Source organism: Macaca mulatta, chromosome 6, assembly GCF_049350105.2.
Source record: "Macaca mulatta isolate MMU2019108-1 chromosome 6, T2T-MMU8v2.0, whole genome shotgun sequence".
Classification (NCBI taxonomy): domain Eukaryota; kingdom Metazoa; phylum Chordata; class Mammalia; order Primates; family Cercopithecidae; genus Macaca; species Macaca mulatta.
Genome location: NC_133411.1, coordinates 50,137,834 through 50,156,053, shown reverse-complemented (window position 1 = coordinate 50,156,053; position 18,220 = coordinate 50,137,834).

The window sequence follows — 18,220 nt, the reverse complement described above, 5'->3', positions numbered from 1 at the left end:
ATAAGTCTAGCAAAGAGATCAACGAAATACAGATGTAACTCTCTGAGTGGAAGTCACACATCACAGAGCAGTTTCTCAGAAAGCTTCTTTCCAGATTTCATCTGAGGATATTTCCTTTTTCACCATAGCCCTCTATGGGTTTCCAAATATCACTTTGCCAATTCCACAAGAACTGTCTTAGCGAAAGGCTTCTTGAGGGGAACGCTGTAACTCTGTGAGATGATTACATAGAACACAAAGAAATTTCTCACAAAGCTTCTTTCTCTTTGTTATCGGAGGATATTTCCTTTGGCCCTATAGTCTTCAAAGGGGTCCGAAATATCTCTTCTCAGATTCCACAGAAATAAGGCTAGCAAAGAGATCCACGAAATACAGATGCAACTCTGTGAGATGAATTAACAGAACACTAAGCAGTTTCTCAGAAAGCTTCTTTCCAGATTTCATCTGAGGATATTTCCTTTTTCACCATAGCCCTCTATGGGCTTCCAAATATCACTTTGCCAATTCCACAAGAACTGTCTTAGCGAAAGGCTTCTTGAGGGGAAAGCTGTAACTCTGTGAGCTCATTTCACAGAACACAAAGAAGTTTCTCAGAAAGCTTCTTTCTCTTTGTTATCGGAGGATATTTCCTTTGGCCCTATAGTCTTCAAAGGGATCCGAAATATCTGTTCTCAGATTCCACAGAAATAAGGCTAGCAAAGAGATCCACGAAATACAGATGTAACTCTGTGAGATGAATTAACAGAACACTAAGCAGTTTGTCAGAAAGCTTCTTTCCAGATTTCATCTGAGGATATTTCCTTTTTCACCATAGCCCTCTATGGGCTTCCAAATATCACTTGGACAATTCCACAAGAACTGTCTTAGCGAAAGGCTTCTTGAGGGAAAAGCTGTAACTCTGTGAGATGATTTCACAGAACACAAAGAAGTTTCTCAGAAAGCTTCTTTCTCTTTGTTATCGGAGGATATTTCCTTTGGCCCTATAGTCTTCAAAGGGATCCGAAATATCTGTTCTCAGATTCCACAGAAATAACGCTAGCAAAGAGATCCACGAAATACAGATGTAACTCTGTGAGATGAATTAACAGAACACAAAGCAGTTTCTCAGAAAGCTTCTTTCCAGATTTCATCTGAGGATATTTCCTTTTTCACCATAGCCCTCTATGGGCTTCCAAATATCACTTTGCCAATTCCACAAGAACTGTCTTAGCGAAAGGCTTCTTAAGGGGAAAGCTGTAACTCTGTGAGCTCCTTTCACAGAACACAAAGAAGTTTCTCAGAAAGCTTCTTTCTCTTAGTTTTCGGAGGATATTTCCTTTGGCCCTATAGTCTTCAAAGGGATCCGAAATATCTGTTCTCAGATTCCACAGAAATAAGGCTAGCAAAGAGATCCACGAAATATAGATGTAACTCTTTGAGATGAATTAACAGAACACTAAGCAGTTTCTCAGAAAGCTTCTTTCCAGATTTCATCGGAGGATATTTCCTTTTTCACCATAGCCCTCTATGGGCTTCCAAATATCACTTTGCCAATTCCACAAGAACTGTCTTAGCGAAAGGCTTCTTGAGGGGAAAGCTGTAACTCTGTGAGATGATTTTACAGAACACAAAGAAGTTTCTCAGAAAGCTTCTTTCTCTTAGTTATCGGAGGATATTTCCTTTGGCCCTATAGTCTTCAAAGGGATCCGAAATATCTGTTCTCAGATTCCACAGAAATAAGGCTAGCCAAGTGATCCACGAAATACACATATAACTCTGTGAGATGAATTAACAGAACACTAAGCAGTTTCTCATAAAGCTTCTTTCCAGATTTCATCTGAGGATATTTCCTTTTTCACCATAGCCCACTATGGGCTTCCAAATATCACTTTGCCAATTCCACAAGAACTGTCTTAGCGAAAGGCTTCTTGAGGGGAAAGCTGTAACTCTGTAAGATGATTTCACAGAACACAAAGAAGTTTCTCAGAAAGCTTCTTTCTCTTTGTTATCGGAGGATATTTCCTTTGGCCCTATAGTCTTCGAAGGGATCCGAAATATCTGCTCTCAGATTCCACAGAAATAAGGCTAGCAAAGAGATCCACGAAATACAGATGTAACTCTGTGAGATGAATTAACAGAACACTGAGCAGTTTCTCAGAAAGCTTCTTTCCAGATTTCATCTGCGGATATTTCCTTTTTCACCATAGCCCTCTATGGGCTTCCAAATATCACTTTGCCAATTGCACAAGAACTGTCTTAGCGAAAGGCTTCTTGAGGGGAAAGCTGTAACTCTGAGAGATGATTTCACAGAACACAAAGAAGTTTCTCAGAAATCTTCTTTCTCTTAGTTATCGGAGGATATTTCCATTGGCCCTATAGTCTTCAAAGGGATCCTAAATATCTGTTCTCAGATTCCACAGAAATAACGCTAGCAAAGAGATCCACGAAACACAGATGTAACTCTGTGAGATGAATTAACAGAACACTAAGCAGTTTCTCAGAAAGCTTCTTTCCAGATTTCATCTGAGGATATTTCCTTTTTCACCATAGCCCTCTATGGGCTTCCAAATATCACTTTGCCAATTCCACAAGAACTGTCTTAGCCAAAGGCTTCTTGAGGGGAAAGCTGTAACTCTGTGAGATGATTTCACAGAACACAAAGAAGTTTCTCAGAAAGCTCCTTTCTCTTTGTTATCGGAGGATATTTCCTTTGGCCCTATAGTCTTCAAAGGGATCCGAAATATCTGTTCTCAGATTCCACAGAAATAAGGCTAGCACAGAGATTCACGAAATATAGATGTAACTCTTTGAGATGAATTAACAGAACACTGAGCAGTTTCTCAGAAAGCTTCTTTCCAGATTTCATCTGAGGATATTTCCTTTTTCACCATAGCCCTGTATGGGCTTCCAAATATCACTTTGCCAATTCCACAAGAACTGTCTTAGCGAAAGGCTTCTTGAGGAGAAAGCTGTAACTCTGTGAGATGATTTCACAGAACACAAAGAGGTTTCTCAGAAAGCTTCTTTCTCTTAGTTATCGGAGGATATTTCCTTTGGCCCTATAGTCTTCAAAGGGATCCGAAATATCTGTTCTCAGATTCCACAGAAATAAGTCTAGCAAAGAGATCAACGAAATACAGATGTAACTCTGTGAGTGGAAGTCACACATCACAGAGCAGTTTCTCAGAAAGCTTCTTTCCAGATTTCATCTGAGGATATTTCCTTTTTCACCATAGCCCTCTATGGGTTTCCAAATATCACTTTGCCAAATCCACAAGAACTGTCTTAGCGAAAGGCTTCTTGAGGGGAAAGCTGTAACTCTGTGAGATGATTACATAGAACACAAAGAAATTTCTCACAAAGCTTCTTTCTCTTTGTTATCGGAGGATATTTCCTTTGGCCCTATAGTCTTCAAAGGGATCCGAAATATCTGTTCTCAGATTCCACAGAAATAAGGCTAGCAAGGAGATCCACGAAATATAGATGTAACTCTGTGAGATGAATTAACAGAACACTAAGCAGTTTCTCAGAAAGCTTCTTTCCAGATTTCATCGGAGGATATTTCCTTTTTCACCATAGCCCTCTATGGGCTTCCAAATATCACTTTGCCAATTCCACAAGAACTGTCTTAGCGAAAGGCTTCTTGAGGGGAAAGCTGTAACTCTGTGAGCTCATTTCACAGAACACAAAGAAGTTTCTCAGAAAGCTTCTTTCTCTTAGTTTTCGGAGGATATTTCCTTTGGCCCTATAGTCTTCAAAGGGATCCGAAATATCTGTTCTCAGATTCCACAGAAATAAGGCTAGCAAAGAGATCCACGAAATACAGATGTAACTCTGTGAGATGAATTAACAGAACACTAAGCGCTTTCTCAGAAAGCTTCTTTCCGGATTTCATCGGAGGATATTTCCTTTTTCACCATAGCCCTCTAGGGGCTTCCAAATATCACTTTGCCAATTCCACAAGAACTGTCTTAGCGAAAGGCTTCTTGAGGGGAAAGCTGTAACTCTGTGAGATGATTTCACAGAACACAAAGAAGTTTCTCAGAAAGCTTCTTTCTCTTAGTTATCGGAGGATATTTCCTTTGGCCCTATAGTCTTCAAAGGGATCCGAAATATCTGTTTTCAGATTCCACAGAAATAAGGCTAGCAAAGAGATCCACGAAATACAGATGTAACTCTGTGAGATGAATTAACAGAACACTAAGCAGTTTCTCAGAAAGCTTCTTTCCAGATTTCATCGGAGGATGTTTCCTTTTTGACCGTAGCCCTCTATGGGCTTCCAAATATCACTTTGCCAATTCCACAAGAACTGTCTTAGCGAAAGGCTTCTTGAGGGGAAAGCTGTAACTCTGTGAGATGATTTCACAGAACACAAAGAAGTTTCTCAGAAAGCTTCTTTCTCTTAGTTATCGGAGGATATTTCCTTTGGCCCTATAGTCTCCAAAGGGATCCGAAATATCTGTTCTCAGATTCCACAGAAATAAGGCTAGCAAAGAGATCCACGAAATACAGATGTAACTATGTGAGATGAATTAACAGAACACTAAGCAGTTTCTCAGAAATTTTCTTTCCAGATTTCATCTGAGGATATATCCTTTTTCACCATAGCCCTCCATGGGCTTCCAAATATCACTTGGCCAATTCCACAAGAACTGTCTTAGCCAAAGGCTTCTTGAGGGGAAAGCTGTAACTCTGTGAGATGATTTCACAGAACACAAAGAAGTTTCTCAGAAAGCTTCTTTCTCTTAGTTATCGGAGGAGATTTCCTTTGGCCCTATAGTCTTCAAAGGGATCCGAAATATCTGTTTTCAGATACCACAGAAATAAGTCTAGCAAAGAGATCAACGAAATACAGATGTAACTCCGTGAGTGGAAGTCACACATCACAGAGCAGTTTCTCAGAAAGCTTCTTTCCAGATTTCATCTGAGGATATTTCCTTTTTCACCATAGCCCTCTATGGGTTTCCAAATATCACTTTGCCAATTCCACAAGAACTGTCTTAGCGAAAGGCTTCCTGAGGGGAAAGCTGTAACTCTGTGAGATGATTTCACAGAACGCAAAGAAGTTTCTCAGAAAGCTTCTTTCTCTTTGTTATCGGAGGATATTTCCTTTGGCCCTATAGTCTTCAAAGGGATCCGAAATATCTGTTCTCAGATTCCACAGAAATAAGGCTAGCAAAGAGATCCACGAAATACAGATGTAACTCTGTGTGATGAATTAACAGAACACTAAGCAGTTTCTCAGAAAGCTTCTTTCCAGATTTCATCTGAGGATATTTCCTTTTTCACCATAGCCCTCTATGGGCTTCCAAATATCACTTGGACAATTCCACAAGAACTGTCTTAGCGAAAGGCTTCTTGAGGGGAAAGCTGTAACTCTGTGAGCTCCTTTCACAGAACACAAAGAAGTTTCTCAGAAAGCTTCTTTCTCTTAGTTTTCGGAGGATATTTCCTTTGGCCCTATAGTCTTCAAAGGGATCCGAAATATCTGTTCTCAGATTCCACAGAAATAAGGCTAGCAAAGAGATCCACGAAATACAGATGTAACTCTGTGAGATGAATTAATAGAACACTAAGCAGTTTCTCAGAAAGCTTCTTTCCAGATTTCATCTGAGGATATTTCCTTTTTCAACATAGACCTCTAAGGGCTTCCAAATATCACTTTGCCAATTCCACAAGAACTGTCTTAGCGAAAGGCTTTTTGAGGGAAAAGCTGTAACTCTATGAGATGATTACATAGAACACAAAGAAACTTCTCACAAAGCTTCTTTCTCTTAGTTATCGGAGGATATTTCCTTTGGCTCCATAGTCTTCAAAGGGATCCGAAATATCTGTTGTCAGATTCCACAGAAATAAGGCTAGCAAAGAGATCCAAGAAATACTGATGTAACTCTGTGAGATGAATTAACAGAACACTAAGCAGTTTCTCAGAAAGCTTCTTTCCAGATTTCATCTGAGGATATTTCCTTTTTCACCATAGCCCTCTATGGGCTTCCAAATATCACTTGGCCAATTCCACAAGAACTGTCTTAGCGAAAGGCTTCTTGAGGGGAAAGCTGTAACTCTGTGAGATGATTTCACAGAACACAAAGAGGTTTCTCAGAAAGCTTCTTTCTCTTAGTTATCGGAGGATATTTCCTTTGGCCCTATAGTCTTCAAAGGGATCCGAAATATCTGTTCTCAGATTCCACAGAAATAAGTCTAGCAAAGAGATCAACGAAATACAGATGTAACTCCGTGAGTGGAAGTCACACATCACAGAGCAGTTTCTCAGAAAGCTTCTTTCCAGATTTCATCTGAGGATATTTCCTTTTTCACCATAGCCCTCTATGGGTTTCCAAATATCACTTTGCCAATTCCACAAGAACTGTCTTAGCGAAAGGCTTCTTGAGGGGAAAGCTGTAACTCTGTGAGATGATTTCACAGAACACAAAGAAGTTTCTCAGAAAGCTTCTTTCTCTTAATTATCGGAGGATATTTCCTTTGGCCCTATAGTCTTCAAAGGGATCCGAAATATCTGTTCTCAGATTCCACAGAAAGAAGTCTAGCAAAGAGATCCACGAAATATAGATGTAACTCTGTGAGATGAATTAACAGAACACTAAGCAGTTTCTCAGAAAGCTTCTTTCCAGATTTCATCGGAGGATATTTCCTTTTTCAACATAGACCTCTAAGGGCTTCCAAATATCACTTTGCCAATTCCACAAGAACTGTCTTAGCGAAAGGCTTCTTGAGGGGAAAGCTGTAACTCTGTGAGATGATTTCACAGAACACAAAGAAGTTTCTCAGAAAGCTTCTTTCTTTTGTTATCGGAGGATATTTCCTTTGGCCCTATAGTCTTCAAAGGGATCCGAAATATCTGTTCTCAGATTCCACAGAAATAAGACTAGCAAAGAGATCCACGAAATATAGAAGTAACTCTGTGAGATGAATTAACAGTACACTAAGCAGTTTCTCAGAAAGCTTCTTTCCAGATTTCATCTGAGGATATTTCCTTTTTCACCATAGCCCTCTATGGGCTTCCAAATATCACTTTGCCAATTGCACAAGAACTGTCTTAGCGAAAGGCTTCTTGAGTGGAAAGCTGTAACTCTGAGAGATGATTTCACAGAACACAAAGAAGTTTCTCAGAAAGCTTCTTTCTCTTAGTTATCGGAGGATATTTCCATTGGCCCTATAGTCTTCAAAGGGATCCGAAATATCTGTTCTCAGATTCCACAGAAATAACGCTAGCAAAGAGATCCACGAAACACAGATGTAACTCTGTGAGATGAATTAACAGAACACTAAGCAGTTTCTCAGAAAGCTTCTTTCCAGATTTCATCTGAGGATATTTCCTTTTTCACCATAGCCCTCTATGGGCTTCCAAATATCACTTTGCCAATTCCACAAGAACTGTCTTAGCCAAAGGCTTCTTGAGGGGAAAGCTGTAACTCTGTGAGATGATTTCACAGAACACAAAGAAGTTTCTCAGAAAGCTTCTTTCTCTTAGTTTTCGGAGGATATTTCCTTTGGCCCTATAGTCTTCAAAGGGATCCGAAATATCTGTTCTCAGATTCCACAGAAATAAGGCTAGCAAAGAGATCCACGAAATATAGATGTAACTCTTTGAGATGAATTAACAGAACACTAAGCAGTTTCTCAGAAAGCTTCTTTCCAGATTTCATCGGAGGATATTTCCTTTTTCACCATAGCCCTCTATGGGCTTCCAAATATCACTTTGCCAATTCCACAAGAACTGTCTTAGCGAAAGGCTTCTTGAGGGGAAAGCTGTAACTCTGTGAGATGATTTTACAGAACACAAAGAAGTTTCTCAGAAAGCTTCTTTCTCTTAGTTATCGGAGGATATTTCCTTTGGCCCTATAGTCTTCAAAGGGATCCGAAATATCTGTTCTCAGATTCCACAGAAATAAGGCTAGCCAAGTGATCCACGAAATACACATATAACTCTGTGAGATGAATTAACAGAACACTAAGCAGTTTCTCATAAAGCTTCTTTCCAGATTTCATCTGAGGATATTTCCTTTTTCAACATAGCCCACTATGGGCTTCCAAATATCACTTTGCCAATTCCACAAGAACTGTCTTAGCGAAAGGCTTCTTGAGGGGAAAGCTGTAACTCTGTAAGATGATTTCACAGAACACAAAGAAGTTTCTCAGAAAGCTTCTTTCTCTTTGTTATCGGAGGATATTTCCTTTGGCCCTATAGTCTTCGAAGGGATCCGAAATATCTGTTCTCAGATTCCACAGAAATAAGGCTAGCAAAGAGATCCACGAAATACAGATGTAACTCTGTGAGATGAATTAACAGAACACTGAGCAGTTTCTCAGAAAGCTTCTTTCCAGATTTCATCTGCGGATATTTCCTTTTTCACCATAGCCCTCTATGGGCTTCCAAATATCACTTTGCCAATTGCACAAGAACTGTCTTAGCGAAAGGCTTCTTGAGGGGAAAGCTGTAACTCTGAGAGATGATTTCACAGAACACAAAGAAGTTTCTCAGAAATCTTCTTTCTCTTAGTTATCGGAGGATATTTCCATTGGCCCTATAGTCTTCAAAGGGATCCTAAATATCTGTTCTCAGATTCCACAGAAATAACGCTAGCAAAGAGATCCACGAAACACAGATGTAACTCTGTGAGATGAATTAACAGAACACTAAGCAGTTTCTCAGAAAGCTTCTTTCCAGATTTCATCTGAGGATATTTCCTTTTTCACCATAGCCCTCTATGGGCTTCCAAATATCACTTTGCCAATTCCACAAGAACTGTCTTAGCCAAAGGCTTCTTGAGGGGAAAGCTGTAACTCTGTGAGATGATTTCACAGAACACAAAGAAGTTTCTCAGAAAGCTCCTTTCTCTTTGTTATCGGAGGATATTTCCTTTGGCCCTATAGTCTTCAAAGGGATCCGAAATATCTGTTCTCAGATTCCACAGAAATAAGGCTAGCACAGATATTCACGAAATATAGATGTAACTCTTTGAGATGAATTAACAGAACACTGAGCAGTTTCTCAGAAAGCTTCTTTCCAGATTTCATCTGAGGATATTTCCTTTTTCACCATAGCCCTGTATGGGCTTCCAAATATCACTTTGCCAATTCCACAAGAACTGTCTTAGCGAAAGGCTTCTTGAGGGGAAAGCTGTAACTCTGTGAGATGATTTCACAGAACACAAAGAGGTTTCTCAGAAAGCTTCTTTCTCTTAGTTATCGGAGGATATTTCCTTTGGCCCTATAGTCTTCAAAGGGATCCGAAATATCTGTTCTCAGATTCCACAGAAATAAGTCTAGCAAAGAGATCAACGAAATACAGATGTAACTCTGTGAGTGGAAGTCACACATCACAGAGCAGTTTCTCAGAAAGCTTCTTTCCAGATTTCATCTGAGGATATTTCCTTTTTCACCATAGCCCTCTATGGGTTTCCAAATATCACTTTGCCAAATCCACAAGAACTGTCTTAGCGAAAGGCTTCTTGAGGGGAAAGCTGTAACTCTGTGAGATGATTACATAGAACACAAAGAAATTTCTCACAAAGCTTCTTTCTCTTTGTTATCGGAGGATATTTCCTTTGGCCCTATAGTCTTCAAAGGGATCCGAAATATCTGTTCTCAGATTCCACAGAAATAAGGCTAGCAAGGAGATCCACGAAATATAGATGTAACTCTGTGAGATGAATTAACAGAACACTAAGCAGTTTCTCAGAAAGCTTCTTTCCAGATTTCATCGGAGGATATTTCCTTTTTCACCATAGCCCTCTATGGGCTTCCAAATATCACTTTGCCAATTCCACAAGAACTGTCTTAGCGAAAGGCTTCTTGAGGGGAAAGCTGTAACTCTGTGAGCTCATTTCACAGAACACAAAGAAGTTTCTCAGAAAGCTTCTTTCTCTTAGTTTTCGGAGGATATTTCCTTTGGCCCTATAGTCTTCAAAGGGATCCGAAATATCTGTTCTCAGATTCCACAGAAATAAGGCTAGCAAAGAGATCCACGAAATACAGATGTAACTCTGTGAGATGAATTAACAGAACACTAAGCCCTTTCTCAGAAAGCTTCTTTCCGGATTTCATCAGAGGATATTTCCTTTTTCACCATAGCCCTCTAGGGGCTTCCAAATATCACTTTGCCAATTCCACAAGAACTGTCTTAGCGAAAGGCTTCTTGAGGGGAAAGCTGTAACTCTGTGAGATGATTTCACAGAACACAAAGAAGTTTCTCAGAAAGCTTCTTTCTCTTAGTTATCGGAGGATATTTCCTTTGGCCCTATAGTCTTCAAAGGGATCCGAAATATCTGTTTTCAGATTCCACAGAAATAAGGCTAGCAAAGAGATCCACGAAATACAGATGTAACTCTGTGAGATGAATTAACAGAACACTAAGCAGTTTCTCAGAAAGCTTCTTTCCAGATTTCATCGGAGGATGTTTCCTTTTTGACCGTAGCCCTCTATGGGCTTCCAAATATCACTTTGCCAATTCCACAAGAACTGTCTTAGCGAAAGGCTTCTTGAGGGGAAAGCTGTAACTCTGTGAGATGATTTCACAGAACACAAAGAAGTTTCTCAGAAAGCTTCTTTCTCTTAGTTATCGGAGGATATTTCCTTTGGCCCTATAGTCTCCAAAGGGATCCGAAATATCTGTTCTCAGATTCCACAGAAATAAGGCTAGCAAAGAGATCCACGAAATACAGATGTAACTATGTGAGATGAATTAACAGAACACTAAGCAGTTTCTCAGAAATTTTCTTTCCAGATTTCATCTGAGGATATATCCTTTTTCACCATAGCCCTCCATGGGCTTCCAAATATCACTTGGCCAATTCCACAAGAACTGTCTTAGCCAAAGGCTTCTTGAGGGGAAAGCTGTAACTCTGTGAGATGATTTCACAGAACACAAAGAAGTTTCTCAGAAAGCTTCTTTCTCTTAGTTATCGGAGGAGATTTCCTTTGGCCCTATAGTCTTCAAAGGGATCCGAAATATCTGTTTTCAGATACCACAGAAATAAGTCTAGCAAAGAGATCAACGAAATACAGATGTAACTCCGTGAGTGGAAGTCACACATCACAGAGCAGTTTCTCAGAAAGCTTCTTTCCAGATTTCATCTGAGGATATTTCCTTTTTCACCATAGCCCTCTATGGGTTTCCAAATATCACTTTGCCAATTCCACAAGAACTGTCTTAGCGAAAGGCTTCCTGAGGGGAAAGCTGTAACTCTGTGAGATGATTTCACAGAACGCAAAGAAGTTTCTCAGAAAGCTTCTTTCTCTTTGTTATCGGAGGATATTTCCTTTGGCCCTATAGTCTTCAAAGGGATCCGAAATATCTGTTCTCAGATTCCACAGAAATAAGGCTAGCAAAGAGATCCACGAAATACAGATGTAACTCTGTGAGATGAATTAACAGAACACTAAGCAGTTTCTCAGAAAGCTTCTTTCCAGATTTCATCTGAGGATATTTCCTTTTTCACCATAGCCCTCTATGGGCTTCCAAATATCACTTGGACAATTCCACAAGAACTGTCTTAGCGAAAGGCTTCTTGAGGGGAAAGCTGTAACTCTGTGAGCTCCTTTCACAGAACACAAAGAAGTTTCTCAGAAAGCTTCTTTCTCTTAGTTTTCGGACGATATTTCCTTTGGCCCTATAGTCTTCAAAGGGATCCGAAATATCTGTTCTCAGATTCCACAGAAATAAGGCTAGCAAAGAGATCCACGAAATACAGATGTAACTCTGTGAGATGAATTAATAGAACACTAAGCAGTTTCTCAGAAAGCTTCTTTCCAGATTTCATCTGAGGATATTTCCTTTTTCAACATAGACCTCTAAGGGCTTCCAAATATCACTTTGCCAATTCCACAAGAACTGTCTTAGCGAAAGGCTTTTTGAGGGAAAAGCTGTAACTCTATGAGATGATTACATAGAACACAAAGAAACTTCTCACAAAGCTTCTTTCTCTTAGTTATCGGAGGATATTTCCTTTGGCTCCATAGTCTTCAAAGGGATCCGAAATATCTGTTGTCAGATTCCACAGAAATAAGGCTAGCAAAGAGATCCAAGAAATACTGATGTAACTCTGTGAGATGAATTAACAGAACACTAAGCAGTTTCTCAGAAAGCTTCTTTCCAGATTTCATCTGAGGATATTTCCTTTTTCACCATAGCCCTCTATGGGCTTCCAAATATCACTTTGCCAATTCCACAAGAACTGTCTTAGCGAAAGGCTTCTTGAGGGGAAAGCTGTAACTCTGTGAGATGATTTCACAGAACACAAAGAGGTTTCTCAGAAAGCTTCTTTCTCTTAGTTATCGGAGGATATTTCCTTTGGCCCTATAGTCTTCAAAGGGATCCGAAATATCTGTTCTCAGATTCCACAGAAATAAGTCTAGCAAAGAGATCAACGAAATACAGATGTAACTCCGTGAGTGGAAGTCACACATCACAGAGCAGTTTCTCAGAAAGCTTCTTTCCAGATTTCATCTGAGGATATTTCCTTTTTCACCATAGCCCTCTATGGGTTTCCAAATATCACTTTGCCAATTCCACAAGAACTGTCTTAGCGAAAGGCTTCTTGAGGGGAAAGCTGTAACTCTGTGAGATGATTTCACAGAACACAAAGAAGTTTCTCAGAAAGCTTCTTTCTCTTAGTTATCGGAGGATATTTCCTTTGGCCCTATAGTCTTCAAAGGGATCCGAAATATCTGTTCTCAGATTCCACAGAAAGAAGTCTAGCAAAGAGATCCACGAAATATAGATGTAACTCTGTGAGATGAATTAACAGAACACTAAGCAGTTTCTCAGAAAGCTTCTTTCCAGATTTCATCGGAGGATATTTCCTTTTTCAACATAGACCTCTAAGGGCTTCCAAATATCACTTTGCCAATTCCACAAGAACTGTCTTAGCGAAAGGCTTCTTGAGGGGAAAGCTGTAACTCTGTGAGATGATTTCACAGAACACAAAGAAGTTTCTCAGAAAGCTTCTTTCTCTTTGTTATCGGAGGATATTTCCTTTGGCCCTATAGTCTTCAAAGGGATCCGAAATATCTGTTCTCAGATTCCACAGAAATAAGACTAGCAAAGAGATCCACGAAATATAGAAGTAACTCTGTGAGATGAATTAACAGTACACTAAGCAGTTTCTCAGAAAGCTTCTTTCCAGATTTCATCTGAGGATATTTCCTTTTTCACCATAGCCCTCTATGGGCTTCCAAATATCACTTTGCCAATTGCACAAGAACTGTCTTAGCGAAAGGCTTCTTGAGTGGAAAGCTGTAACTCTGAGAGATGATTTCACAGAACACAAAGAAGTTTCTCAGAAAGCTTCTTTCTCTTAGTTATCGGAGGATATTTCCATTGGCCCTATAGTCTTCAAAGGGATCCGAAATATCTGTTCTCAGATTCCACAGAAATAACGCTAGCAAAGAGATCCACGAAACACAGATGTAACTCTGTGAGATGAATTACCAGAACACTAAGCAGTTTCTCAGAAAGCTTCTTTCCAGATTTCATCTGAGGATATTTCCTTTTTCACCATAGCCCTCTATGGGCTTCCAAATATCACTTTGCCAATTCCACAAGAACTGTCTTAGCCAAAGGCTTCTTGAGGGGAAAGCTGTAACTCTGTGAGATGATTTCACAGAACACAAAGAAGTTTCTCAGAAAGCTTCTTTCTCTTAGTTTTCGGAGGATATTTCCTTTGGCCCTATAGTCTTCAAAGGGATCCGAAATATCTGTTCTCAGATTCCACAGAAATAAGGCTAGCAAAGAGATCCACGAAATATAGATGTAACTCTTTGAGATGAATTAACAGAACACTAAGCAGTTTCTCAGAAAGCTTCTTTCCAGATTTCATCGGAGGATATTTCCTTTTTCACCATAGCCCTCTATGGGCTTCCAAATATCACTTTGCCAATTCCACAAGAACTGTCTTAGCGAAAGGCTTCTTGAGGGGAAAGCTGTAACTCTGTGAGATGATTTTACAGAACACAAAGAAGTTTCTCAGAAAGCTTCTTTCTCTTAGTTATCGGAGGATATTTCCTTTGGCCCTATAGTCTTCAAAGGGATCCGAAATATCTGTTCTCAGATTCCACAGAAATAAGGCTAGCCAAGTGATCCACGAAATACACATATAACTCTGTGAGATGAATTAACAGAACACTAAGCAGTTTCTCATAAAGCTTCTTTCCAGATTTCATCTGAGGATATTTCCTTTTTCACCATAGCCCACTATGGGCTTCCAAATATCACTTTGCCAATTCCACAAGAACTGTCTTAGCGAAAGGCTTCTTGAGGGGAAAGCTGTAACTCTGTAAGATGATTTCACAGAACACAAAGAAGTTTCTCAGAAAGCTTCTTTCTCTTTGTTATCGGAGGATATTTCCTTGGGCCCTATAGTCTTCGAAGGGATCCGAAATATCTGTTCTCAGATTCCACAGAAATAAGGCTAGCAAAGAGATCCACGAAATACAGATGTAACTCTGTGAGATGAATTAACAGAACACTGAGCAGTTTCTCAGAAAGCTTCTTTCCAGATTTCATCTGCGGATATTTCCTTTTTCACCATAGCCCTCTATGGGCTTCCAAATATCACTTTACCAATTGCACAAGAACTGTCTTAGCGAAAGGCTTCTTGAGGGGAAAGCTGTAACTCTGAGAGATGATTTCACAGAACACAAAGAAGTTTCTCAGAAATCTTCTTTCTCTTAGTTATCGGAGGATATTTCCATTGGCCCTATAGTCTTCAAAGGGATCCTAAATATCTGTTCTCAGATTCCACAGAAATAACGCTAGCAAAGAGATCCACGAAACACAGATGTAACTCTGTGAGATGAATTAACAGAACACTAAGCAGTTTCTCAGAAAGCTTCTTTCCAGATTTCATCTGAGGATATTTCCTTTTTCACCATAGCCCTCTATGGGCTTCCAAATATCACTTTGCCAATTCCACAAGAACTGTCTTAGCCAAAGGCTTCTTGAGGGGAAAGCTGTAACTCTGTGAGATGATTTCACAGAACACAAAGAAGTTTCTCAGAAAGCTCCTTTCTCTTTGTTATCGGAGGATATTTCCTTTGGCCCTATAGTCTTCAAAGGGATCCGAAATATCTGTTCTCAGATTCCACAGAAATAAGGCTAGCACAGATATTCACGAAATATAGATGTAACTCTTTGAGATGAATTAACAGAACACTGAGCAGTTTCTCAGAAAGCTTCTTTCCAGATTTCATCTGAGGATATTTCCTTTTTCACCATAGCCCTGTATGGGCTTCCAAATATCACTTTGCCAATTCCACAAGAACTGTCTTAGCGAAAGGCTTCTTGAGGGGAAAGCTGTAACTCTGTGAGATGATTTCACAGAACACAAAGAGGTTTCTCAGAAAGCTTCTTTCTCTTAGTTATCGGAGGATATTTCCTTTGGCCCTATAGTCTTCAAAGGGATCCGAAATATCTGTTCTCAGATTCCACAGAAATAAGTCTAGCAAAGAGATCAACGAAATACAGATGTAACTCTGTGAGTGGAAGTCACACATCACAGAGCAGTTTCTCAGAAAGCTTCTTTCCAGATTTCATCTGAGGATATTTCCTTTTTCACCATAGCCCTCTATGGGTTTCCAAATATCACTTTGCCAAATCCACAAGAACTGTCTTAGCGAAAGGCTTCTTGAGGGGAAAGCTGTAACTCTGTGAGATGATTACATAGAACACAAAGAAATTTCTCACAAAGCTTCTTTCTCTTTGTTATCGGAGGATATTTCCTTTGGCCCTATAGTCTTCAAAGGGATCCGAAATATCTGTTCTCAGATTCCACAGAAATAAGGCTAGCAAGGAGATCCACGAAATATAGATGTAACTCTGTGAGATGAATTAACAGAACACTAAGCAGTTTCTCAGAAAGCTTCTTTCCAGATTTCATCGGAGGATATTTCCTTTTTCACCATAGCCCTCTATGGGCTTCCAAATATCACTTTGCCAATTCCACAAGAACTGTCTTAGCGAAAGGCTTCTTGAGGGGAAAGCTGTAACTCTGTGAGCTCATTTCACAGAACACAAAGAAGTTTCTCAGAAAGCTTCTTTCTCTTAGTTTTCGGAGGATATTTCCTTTGGCCCTATAGTCTTCAAAGGGATCCGAAATATCTGTTCTCAGATTCCACAGAAATAAGGCTAGCAAAGAGATCCACGAAATACAGATGTAACTCTGTGAGATGAATTAACAGAACACTAAGCCCTTTCTCAGAAAGCTTCTTTCCGGATTTCATCGGAGGATATTTCCTTTTTCACCATAGCCCTCTAGGGGCTTCCAAATATCACTTTGCCAATTCCACAAGAACTGTCTTAGCGAAAGGCTTCTTGAGGGGAAAGCTGTAACTCTGTGAGATGATTTCACAGAACACAAAGAAGTTTCTCAGAAAGCTTCTTTCTCTTAGTTATCGGAGGATATTTCCTTTGGCCCTATAGTCTTCAAAGGGATCCGAAATATCTGTTTTCAGATTCCACAGAAATAAGGCTAGCAAAGAGATCCACGAAATACAGATGTAACTCTGTGAGATGAATTAACAGAACACTAAGCAGTTTCTCAGAAAGCTTCTTTCCAGATTTCATCGGAGGATGTTTCCTTTTTGACCGTAGCCCTCTATGGGCTTCCAAATATCACTTTGCCAATTCCACAAGAACTGTCTTAGCGAAAGGCTTCTTGAGGGGAAAGCTGTAACTCTGTGAGATGATTTCACAGAACACAAAGAAGTTTCTCAGAAAGCTTCTTTCTCTTAGTTATCGGAGGATATTTCCTTTGGCCCTATAGTCTCCAAAGGGATCCGAAATATCTGTTCTCAGATTCCACAGAAATAAGGCTAGCAAAGAGATCCACGAAATACAGATGTAACTATGTGAGATGAATTAACAGAACACTAAGCAGTTTCTCAGAAATTTTCTTTCCAGATTTCATCTGAGGATATATCCTTTTTCACCATAGCCCTCCATGGGCTTCCAAATATCACTTGGCCAATTCCACAAGAACTGTCTTAGCCAAAGGCTTCTTGAGGGGAAAGCTGTAACTCTGTGAGATGATTTCACAGAACACAAAGAAGTTTCTCAGAAAGCTTCTTTCTCTTAGTTATCGGAGGAGATTTCCTTTGGCCCTATAGTCTTCAAAGGGATCCGAAATATCTGTTTTCAGATACCACAGAAATAAGTCTAGCAAAGAGATCAACGAAATACAGATGTAACTCCGTGAGTGGAAGTCACACATCACAGAGCAGTTTCTCAGAAAGCTTCTTTCCAGATTTCATCTGAGGATATTTCCTTTTTCACCATAGCCCTCTATGGGTTTCCAAATATCACTTTGCCAATTCCACAAGAACTGTCTTAGCGAAAGGCTTCCTGAGGGGAAAGCTGTAACTCTGTGAGATGATTTCACAGAACGCAAAGAAGTTTCTCAGAAAGCTTCTTTCTCTTTGTTATCGGAGGATATTTCCTTTGGCCCTATAGTCTTCAAAGGGATCCGAAATATCTGTTCTCAGATTCCACAGAAATAAGGCTAGCAAAGAGATCCACGAAATACAGATGTAACTCTGTGAGATGAATTAACAGAACACTAAGCAGTTTCTCAGAAAGCTTCTTTCCAGATTTCATCTGAGGATATTTCCTTTTTCACCATAGCCCTCTATGGGCTTCCAAATATCACTTGGACAATTCCACAAGAACTGTCTTAGCGAAAGGCTTCTTGCGGGGAAAGCTGTAACTCTGTGAGCTCCTTTCACAGAACACAAAGAAGTTTCTCAGAAAGCTTCTTTCTCTTAGTTTTCGGAGGATATTTCCTTTGGCCCTATAGTCTTCAAAGGGATCCGAAATATCTGTTCTCAGATTCCACAGAAATAAGGCTAGCAAAGAGATCCACGAAATACAGATGTAACTCTGTGAGATGAATTAATAGAACACTTAGCAGTTTCTCAGAAAGCTTCTTTCCAGATTTCATCTGAGGATATTTCCTTTTTCAACATAGACCTCTAAGGGCTTCCAAATATCACTTTGCCAATTCCACAACAACTGTCTTAGCGAAAGGCTTTTTGAGGGAAAAGCTGTAACTCTATGAGATGATTACATAGAACACAAAGAAACTTCTCACAAAGCTTCTTTCTCTTAGTTATCGGAGGATATTTCCTTTGGCTCCATAGTCTTCAAAGGGATCCGAAATATCTGTTGTCAGATTCCACAGAAATAAGGCTAGCAAAGAGATCCAAGAAATACTGATGTAACTCT